Below are 9,235 nucleotides of genomic sequence, written 5' to 3' on the forward strand. Positions count from 1 at the left end.
TAAATTATGTTATTTACTTTAAAAAATAAAATGCTCTGTGTTTAAGGGGAATTGTGTTTTGCACTTTAAAAACATCCTAATGGGCAGGGCCTTGTCAAAGGTTTTAAGACGTAATTTCACCTCACTGACAAATGGATGAGGACATTATGATCCTGGAGGTCCAAAATCCAAGAATCATGTTACAGTTATATCCCGGACAGCTATTTAGGGGCCTATGCCAAATATCAGCTGATACAGGGGCCGGGGAAGCAGGGGAGTGGTTAACGGGAGTTGAATAAGGTGTGTGTGTGTGTGTGTGTGTGTGTGTGCGTGCGTGCGTGCGTGCATGCGTGTGTGTGTGTGTGTGTGTGTGTACAACACTAAACACTAGGGATTATGTTAATTTTGTGTTGTTGCTTGCAGCAAATACAAAATTAAAGTATTTGTTCTGCAAGGCAAAACTGTCGTCTTTTCCACGAGTTAAGTCAAGTCAGTGCCTGTGGGTACTGATGGACGGCAAGGCTCGAGGCGTTCAGCAGCCGCTACGTATCTTGAATTGCAGGATCAAGTTTATTTGCTTCTCCTCCTCCAAAAGGACAGAATGAACTGTTTGTGGTTCGCTTTACTTCAACTCCCCTTAGCACATAATAACGTGCAGATTTGCGAGATCTCGTAAAAGTCTGCGCTAGTTCCCTGCATGGTGGGACGCAACAGTGTGAAGCTTGCTGTTTTAGGTGGGGGGGAAATTATTTAGATTGGCAGTGATGAACGCTCCCATGTGTGTCATAGGTGAAGGTGTTCTCTTTGATGAGTGAAATCCTCCTTTTCATTTTGCAGACATGTTATCTTTCTTGAACAATGACAACACACCTGAAGTGGAGAGAAATAATTACCTATTTGGTGATTCCACACTTGCAAATCCAGTACAATGCAGGGTTCTCCCCATCTTGTGGCAATGGGGGCGTGGCTCGGGTGTGTGGCCTATACGACATAATTAATTAATCTGCATAATCGTCAATGTTGCAGATATTTTCTTTGAAAAAGGCTTTTTTAAAGCAAATTTGTGTTATTAGCAACGGTCCCTCACAAAAGAAAAAAAGCTCCGCTTCTGCTACCGGAGTTTTTGTTAAGTCTGAAGATTTTGACCACTGATTTGACCACTGATTTGCGATCACAGCCACAGGAGAGTCACCTGGCATCTTCGATCTGATTTTGGTCAGTTGAAAGGCACTGATACGCTGAAATAAGGCGAGTGGAAGAGCCGTTAGCCTCAAGCCAATGGCGCCTCCCGCAGTTCAAAGCGGTTGCCTAGCAACCAAAAGTTACGGCGAGATTACAGCTGTTTTAAAGTGATCCCGACGTCGCAGAGTGATATAAGTTGACAGGCTGACACCTCAAATTGATCTCTGAACAGCGCAAGGTACGAAATTGTTGAAAAAACAAGTTAAAAGTGCCGCAAGTCGCTAAAGAAGTAACTGCCCTTAAGACATAAGAGGCGCTGACGTCAGTGACTGCCGCGATGCCAAAAGTTAAAGGGTTGACTGGAAAGACTGATTTGAAGCTGGGCACAGGACATGATGGGATTCAAGAAGGGATACTACCAGGGGCGGATTAAGAAATTTTGGCCCCCTGGGCCTGACATGGTCTTGGCCCCTCAACCCCCCGCGCGTGTGGGCGCACACACACGCACGCACTATGCAAGAAATACTGTATACTGTGAACAGACATGCACACTGTACTGTACAGAAGAGTGCACATACTGCACACACACTATTAGGTATACCACACAGACACTGACAAGCACAGGTTTCACACAGACACAGGGGGAGGGGATAAATGGCCTAAAAATAAACATTTTTGAAAATGATTACGCCCACTTCAGTGATGGTGCATTGGGTCATTTGAGAGATATTATGTATTGGAAGTTGGTAGCTATCATGAAATAAACCCCCCAACCCACCCAAAAAACTAAATCGGACATGATTTTTGCCCCCTTTTCCTCCCTTCTATCATTAAAAATAAAATAATATCTTAGGAAAACACATTGGCATAACGGCAGCTGTGCAGCAAATTGAGGCTCAAAGTCTGTATCTATTTGTGGTTAAGCTTGAGGAGAAGGAGAAAGGTAAAATGATAACATGCATCGGAGAGCACCACAAAGAAAGGTGTAGGCCAGTTCATGGTACAAGGGCTGCATGCAGGTCAAGATAGCCCATTTCCAAGAATGCTATAGTGGCTGGACAGGCACTGGACATGTCCTGAACTCAGTGTCAGACGTGGCTGCCGAATACTTGGATGAAGTGAAGCAGCTGACAGATCTCATGCTGCCCCATCTGAAGACTGTCCTGGCCAGGCAGAGGATGGATGAGGAGACCTTCCCAATGGACCCTGTCAGTGAACAGGCTAGTAACATTGATGGCACCCCTGTGCACAACATTGGGATGGAGAGACAATGTGGCAAGGTGGACTACAAACTGAAGAAGTTGGGCACACTGAACGCAGTCAATAGGTCAATAATTTTACAGAAGAGCCAGGAGCTTCAGAGGTTTCAAGGCAGCAGCACAAGCAAAAAGGGAGGTTGAACTCAACTGGAGTAAATTCATGAAGGCAAAATTCGAGAGTAGGGCAGATGAGAAACAAGAGATGGCTCAAAGAAAGGAGAGTAAGAGACTAGACATGCTGGACACACTGAAATCTTTTGATGGCCCCTTCACGATAGTGGGGAAGTTGAAAAGTTCCTTGTGGATGAAAGTCTGCACAAGAATGCAAAGCTGCAGAGAATGAAGCTTGAGGTTCAGTTTGCCAGAGAAAGCACCAAGCTTCTGCCTAAAGTCAATCCTATCTTCACAATCCAGGTGACACTTCCCAGAAATGGCAAAAGTGCAATTCTCCAAGTCATAATGGATACTTAGAATTTTATGGTGGTGGTAAGTATTCATGAAAACAGGTAGCCTAACATTAGTGAATGGGTGAATTCTGGAAATAACCTAAAAATCTTACACAGTGCACCTTTAAGCAAGGGGTTTCTTTCGTGCTTTCAATTTTGCAAAATCATCCACCACATCATTGAAGTCCAACTCTCTTGTCAGCTCACTCTCAATTGCCATTAGAGATAACGCATTTAATCTTTTCTGAGTCATTCTTGTGCGCAGCTCATTTTTTACTCTTGACAAAAGAGAGAATGAGCGTTCTCCCTCACAGTTACTGACCGGTAGAGTGAGAAAAATCTGTAGCGCAATGTATGTATTAGGAAACGTAGGCTGTAGTCCAAAATGTATTATTGTTTTGAGCAGTCCTGAAGGGGTCCTCTCCTCATCAGTGTTGTTGAGCTGTATAAAAGATTTGAACTGTATAAGCTCCTCTCCAAGACTTTCATTGAGGTCAGATGGGTATGATTCAGTGAGAATCTTGGCCTTGTGAAGGACTGAAGCATTGGACTCTGTATCCAAAGAGAAAAGGACACTGAACAAATTGTTCAGATGTTTGTAGGCCTCCAGACGGTGATTAAGGCTTGAACTCAGTTGATCAATAGAGGCAATAAATGTCTCTATTTGAAACAGTTGCCTTCCCTCAAGCACAACATCTGGGGATGCTGATTCATCAGCAAACTTTTTACGTTTCCTCGTCCGTTCAGCCCTGTAAGATGGGGTGCCACCCAACATGTTTAAGGCTTTCTGCTCAAAATGATCAAATAGATCTCTTTGGGAGAGAACAAAGGTGCGCAGAGATTCCAGCAATCTAACTGCTGTACCAAGGTCCATGTCTGCTTTTTGAAGTTGCAGACTTGTGGCCTGAAATCTGGACAGAACAGTGTCCCAAAAGCCTGCCATGAAGGCCATCTCAAGTGAATCCAGCTTCCGCACTAGACTGTCAGCTTCAGTTCGTGTGTCTCGTTTCTCTGTGTCATCAGTGGAAATAACCTGTAGTGCTGCTTTTATTTTACTGTAGTTCTGCCACAGTGCTTTGGTAGATTCTGCACGGCAACTCCAACGCGTGTTGGATAAAGCTTTAAGTGTGAGATCTATGTTGGAATTGCCAAATACCCTGTCCCATCGGTGTGTGGATGCAGTTGTGAAGTTGTAAATAGACTGAATCAAGTCAAAATACTTAGAGACTTCATTTCCACATCTGTCAATGCTGTTGACTCCCACCAAATTCAAAGAGTGAGCTGCACATGGAATATAGTGTATTAATGGGTTGCTTTTCTTTAAGTGAGCCTGCAACCCATTATACCTCCCTGACATGTTGCTGGCATTATCATAAGCCTGCCCCCTGCAATTTGACAGCTCTAACCCTAGATTTTCCAACACAGACATGACACAGTTAGCCAAACTTTCACCTGTATGGCTAGTAATGGGCTCAAAACCCACAAAGCGTTCAACAACACTGCCCTCTTTGCTAACAAAACGGAATATGAATGTCAATTGGTCCACATGAGATAAATCTGGGGTTGAATCCACAATGATAGAGTAGTATTTGCTTGCTTGCAGTTCATCTGCTATAGCCTGTTTGGTTTTTGCACCCATCAATTCAATGAATTCCTCACAAATGGTGGAGGACAGATATGAGGTATTACCTCGACCCATCTGCCCAAACTTTCTGATGTGATCCTTTAGAAAGGGATCAAATTCAGCCAGGACCTCCAGAATACCAAGGTAGTTCCCATTGAGAGGAGACCCTAACGATTCATTTTTACCCCTAAATGCAAGGCCCCTTTCTGCAAGGAATTTAATGACTGCAACAACTCTTTGTAACACCTGCCTCCAATAGCTGCTCTCTGCCTGAAACTGTTTGAACAGGTCTGCATCAACTGTGGCACCTTTGGCGCGGTTCAAGACTGCTTGCATGCAGGTTATGTGCTCAGCACTTCGCTCATGTTCACCAAATCTTTCTGAGTGTTTCCAATCACAATAGCCTGTCACAAAAGAATGTGTTTTTGGGGAAAACAGTTTGCATGCAAAGCAGTAAACATTACCAGTAGAGGGAGAGTACATCAGCCACTCTCTTTGTACTCGTTGTCCATTGGGCAAGTGTGAAGTAAAATGTTCATTGTTTAGGCATCGGGTTTTGCCTCCTAGCCCACTGTTCCTCACAGAAGCTGGATAATGGCTGTGACGGTTGTGAAATGATTTTGCACCTCTTTGAATAAGAACTTCCTTCATTGACTCAGTGAGGGTCTCAGCCCATTTAGCGGGATCACTAGGTAGAGTTGTCACTGTAGATGGTGTTGAAGAAAGATTCAGCTCATTTTCTATGCTGTCCAGAGGTGCAGTGACCTCACATTCATCCGAGCAACTGGCTACTGCTGAATTGGTTGAATCATAAGCATCAGAAGCATTTGGTTCAGTGTCTACACTTGTAGTGGTCTCAGGATCTTGGGAGCTACATGCTAGCTCAGGTGCATTGCTAACCTTAGCTGAATTTGCAGTAGCATTTATAGAATTGCTTTCAGCAGATGTCTTTGTACTGAAGAAGCTGGAGATATTTGGAACACTCTCAAGTAAAACTGATTCCTTTTTTTTCTTTTCTTGCTGAATTTTTTTTCTAGCTCCTCCACTTAAACGTTTATGATCCATATTTCCCTTCTTTCTTTGCACATTGGCTCTTTGCCTATCACAACAGATAAACCAACTATGTGTGTGTGTGTGTGTGTGTGAGTTTGTTTGTGTGTTTATGATCGGTGCTGCTTCCTTCAAGTGTGTGAGGTGATTTAGAAAACTAGCAACCCAGCATCAACACTCCAAAGCAGAGAATAACAGCTTACTAGCATAGACAATTGAGAGCAGAGAATCAACTGATTCGTCTGATAGACAGCAGGAGAGCAGAGTGGTCAGTGATGATCGAATCAAGAAAATGTCTAAATGGCAAGGGAACAGACTGATTTGTACTGAGGAGAAAGAGAGAGAGAGCCAATTACAGTGAAATATATTCCAAAAGAGCCAAGTGACTAGCTGAAGGCAGGGACAAATGCCTTGGAGTGACCAACAAGAGTGCAAAGTACCAAATGGCAAAATGTGGAAAGACCAACAGGCAGATCTGCTTTTACCTCTTACCTTTACAACCAAAAAGTTGCTAAATGATGTTTTCAGTCGCTAGCCAGGTATGGCCAAAAGACGCGAAATCTAGCGGCAAAGTCGGTCAATCACACTGACAGTGAAACAAATATTTTGAAAAGATAATAATTGTACACCTTTGTGCACTTTAGTCTTCTATCTAAATATTTTCACAAAGGACACCAAGGCAGCTTGCTAGCTATGATGGGAGCAACAATGTCTGATAGACAGCAGGAGAGCAGAGTGGTCAGTGATGATCCAATCAAGAAAATGTCTAAATGGCAAGGGAACAGACTGATTTGTACTGAGGAGAAAGAGAGAGCCAAGTACAGTTAAATATATTCCAGAGCCAAGTGACTAACTGAAGGCAAAGACAACAGCCAGATACCTTAGCAGAGACCAACAAGAATTCAAAGTACCTAATAGCAAGATGGCGAGACCAACACAATAAATTGTATTAGGATTTAATTTATTAACGTTAATCTTAACAGCCAAAAAGTTGCTGAATAATGTTTGTAGTCGCTAGCCAAGTATGCCCAAAACAAGAGTCGCTAAACCTAGCAGCAAAGTTGCTTAATTGCAACACACTCTAGGATTCAGGGGAATTAAGGATAATAAAGATATTAATTGTACAACTTTTTGTACTTTTTTTCTAGTTTTTTGAGTCGCCAGCCATGTATGGCCAAAAGTCGCTAATTGAATGCCAACGTTGCTTAATCGCCAACACACTGGGACTCACTGAAGGACTGACTGAATAAAAAAGATAATTAAGATAATTGTGTACTTTTCTCTTCTGATATTTTCTCTAAGGACCCCAAGCTATCTGCAAGCAGCAATAATGTCTGACAGACAGGAGAGCAGAGTGGTCAGTGATGAATGGCAAGGGAACAGGCTGATTTGTACTGAGGAGAAAGAGAGAGAGAGAGCCAATTACAGTGAAATATATTCCAAAAGAGCCAAGTGACTAGCTGAAGGCAGGGACAAATGCCTTGGAGTGACCAAGAAGAGTGCAAAGTACCAAATGGCAAAATGTGGGAAGACCAACAGGAAGATCTGCTTTTACCACTTATCTTCACAACCAAAAAGTCGCTAAATGATGTTTTTAGTCGCTAGCCAGGTATGGCCAAAAGACGCGAAATCTAGCGGCAAAGTCGGTCAATCACACAGTGAAACAAATAATTTTAAAAAGATAGTAATCGTACAATGTCTTGTACTTTTGTCTTCTTTCTTAATATTTCTCAAAGGACACCAAAATGTCGCTATCTGCAGGCAGCTTGCTAGCTATGATGGCAGCAACAATGTACCTTAGAGTGACTGACCAACAAGAGCTCAAAGTACCTAATGGCAAAATGTGGAGAGACAGACACAATAAATTGCATTAAGATGAAGAGAACTGTTGCTATTATTAATCTTAACATCAACCAGAAAGTCGCTAAATGTCACCAGCCAGGTATGGCCAAAAGTCGCTTAATTGGCCACACACAGTAACAGAGAAACTAACAAAAAAAAGATCATAAAGATAATAGTTGTACAACTGTGTGTACTTTTGTCTTCTTTCTAAATATTTTCCCAAAGGACACCAAAATGTTGCTATCTGCAGGCGGGAGCGTGCCTATGTTCCCCGGGTCCTATGTTCCCCGGGTCCTATGTTCCCCGGTTGTTCCTGGGTCTTTGTATGCGACCGGGGAACTTAGGACCCTTTTTCTAAAAAAGGGTCCTATGTTCCCTGCATTGTATCTGGCGAAATTGCGAAATTGTGCCCTGACCAAAACCATCCCTAAACCTAACCTGTCACAGGGCGTTGTGGAGCACTTTTTTTTGGCGAAATTGTGCCCTGACCAAAACTATCCCTAAACCTAACCTGTCACAGGGCGTTGTGGAGCACTTTTTTGGCGAAATTGTGCCCTGACCAAAACCATCCCTAAACCTAACCTGTCACAGGGCGTGCGGCAGCAGATAGAGCAACTCAAACGCGAACTTCCTTCCTTCGACAACTTAAACGCGTCTCTGTCATGCGTGTCTGCGTGCGTCTTACTTAGTCGCGCATTGGAAGCAGCGGGGAACATAGAACCCTTTTCTGGAAAAAGTGTTGTACGTTCCCCGCAGCGGGGAACATAGAACCCTTTTTTTTAAAAAGGGTCCTTAGTTCCCCGGTAGAGGGGAACATAGGACCCGGGTAACATAGGGACGGGGAACATAGGGATGACCCGCTGCAGGCAGCTTGCTAGCTATGATGGCAGCAACGATGTCTGCCAGACAGGAGAGAGTGGTCAGTGACGATCGAATCGAGAAAATGACAAAATGGGTCAAAGACCAAAAAGTTATTAACTGACAGCAGTGACAAATGTCAGACTGTAAACTTTCTCGAAAGAAAAGGACAAAATGGGAAGATGCTGATAATAACAGCAAAATGGAAAATATAAGAATTTCCAAGTAATGCTCAACTCAAGTGTGTGTGTGTGTGTGTGTGCGCGCGTTAAACTTCTTGTTGAATGATTTCAAATTATCTCTGAGTCTGAACTGAGGGAAAGGAAACCAAATTTTGAGCAGTCTCTCACGAGTTCAAAATACCAAATGAGGAGATTCTAAAAGAACAGACCGGTTTATGAAAGACTTGATGGGGGAGGGGCACAGCTAAGAATACTTGAGTGAGATTCTGTGATCCAAATTCGAGATAGAGCTTTTTGATAATGATAATTTGTCAGAGTAAGGTTGTGTAATCAAAATTTGAGAATGAGCTTTGTCAATCAATCAAGAATATTTGCATTAAGTTCTGTGATCAAAATTCAGAAACAACCTTTAATAATTGATAAAGAATATGTGAGTGAGGTTGTGTGATCCATCCAATTTGAGAATTAGCTTTGATAATAATGATTGAGAGCCTCTGGCCCTCTGTGGATCATGGCCGCGGGGCCAATTTTGCCTGGCCCCTTGGGGCCTCTGTGGGTCGTGGCCGCGGGGCCAAGTTGGCCTGGCCCCTTGGGGCCTCTGACCCTCTATGGATCGGGGCCAAGTTGGCCTGACCCCTCGGGGCCTCTGGCCCTCTATGGATCATGGCCGCGGGGCCAAGTTGGCCTGACCCCTTAGGACCTCAGGCCCTCTGTGGGTCGCGGCCGCGGGGCCAAGTTGACCTGGCCCCTTGGGGCCTCTTACCCTCTATGGATCGTGGCCGCGGGGCCAAGTTGACCTGGCCCCTTGGGGCC

This window comes from Entelurus aequoreus, linkage group LG07 (genome assembly GCF_033978785.1).
Source record: "Entelurus aequoreus isolate RoL-2023_Sb linkage group LG07, RoL_Eaeq_v1.1, whole genome shotgun sequence".
NCBI classification, from domain to species: domain Eukaryota; kingdom Metazoa; phylum Chordata; class Actinopteri; order Syngnathiformes; family Syngnathidae; genus Entelurus; species Entelurus aequoreus.